The sequence below is a fragment of the Oryzias melastigma genome, linkage group LG5, assembly GCF_002922805.2.
Source record: "Oryzias melastigma strain HK-1 linkage group LG5, ASM292280v2, whole genome shotgun sequence".
NCBI classification, from domain to species: Eukaryota; Metazoa; Chordata; class Actinopteri; order Beloniformes; family Adrianichthyidae; genus Oryzias; species Oryzias melastigma.
The window spans coordinates 18,886,275-18,887,420 of record NC_050516.1 but is presented as its reverse complement, the minus strand read 5'-3'; the positions used below and the strand labels follow the sequence as shown (position 1 = coordinate 18,887,420).

At 42.9% G+C, this 1,146-nt stretch overlaps 1 protein-coding gene across 1 annotated transcript in view; it reads left to right on the top strand.

Moving 5' to 3' along the window:
• Window positions 1-6: 6 nt before the first annotated feature.
• Window positions 7-1,146, top strand: part of gata2a (GATA binding protein 2a) — an 11,056-nt gene continuing 9,916 nt past the window's right edge. Inside the window, exon 1 of the mRNA XM_024270331.2 lies at window positions 7-274. The gene's annotated coding sequence lies outside the window, so the exon portion shown is untranslated. The remainder of the gene's footprint in view (window positions 275-1,146) is intronic.

Below are 1,146 nucleotides of genomic sequence, written 5' to 3'. Positions count from 1 at the left end.
TCCAGAGAGCTGTAGCTGCAGAGCGCGACAGAGGAGAGAAATCTCGTGCGTCAAGACGCGCACTGTTCCCCACACCGGTGACCGGCGAGCGCAAAGCAGCTTCCAGACTCCACGGAGCATCTGCAGGTTGACACCTTTCTATCCCCGTCGTTAATTCATATCCCTTCTTATTTTTTTGGAGAGAATAGCTGCAGCTGCGCAGTGAATCAGATGGACTCTCTTTGCTTGGACTCTCACAGACTCACCAGATCAGCCACGTTTAGAGTCTAAACCGGTAAGTCGATTATTGCATCTTTATGACTATAATTAGTCAAAGAATATAAGTATAAATAATACCAATTGGTTTAATGTTCAGAATTGATTTAAAACAGATAATTTTGATAGTCAGCCACTTAAATTTATGTGTGAATAATTCCAGAAAACATCAACCAAATAAAAAAGAGCATACACAGTAATTAATAATACGATTGATTTTTTGTGCTTCTATTTATTAAACATCTTTTACGATGGTTTTTGTTTGCGCATCAAACTGTTTTCCAAATAATAGGGATGGAAATCCAAAGTAATATCAATAACAGCCCAAGTGCGTCTTGCAGACTTGTAACGTGTTCGAGGAATCTTCCCGCGGCCGCGTGTAAATGCTATCAATAATCCCTTTTAAATGCTGCCCGCCTCACGCTCCCGCTGGCAATGTGCCTCCGTCCTGCAATAAAACTCTCCATCACGAAATGGCCCAGTGTGTCATCAGCGCGGTATTAGTGACGACAAAAGTATCCAATTGTCATGCTTTAAGGTGCATAATGACTGCAGCGATCCTCTTTCATCAGCTGAAAGAGCAATCACACCAGCACAATGGTGGAGCAGAGACAGGGGCGGGCTGGGGTGTCCACAGGCATGCACGAGCTGGAGTCAATGCATGCTTCGCCCCCTCCTCCTCCTACCTCCATGTACCTGCAAAAATGTCTGACTTCTTGTAAACTCCAATAAAAGCAAATGCATTTTTACGCATGCGCAGTTTTAGGTTTTTTATCCATATTTTAACGTTTGCCTCCTTTATTATTAAAAGTTATGTTTTTGTAGCTCTAATACTTAAATATGAGTGCTGTCCAAACCCCCCCTCTCAGCGTTTATACGGTCTTGTGGCTG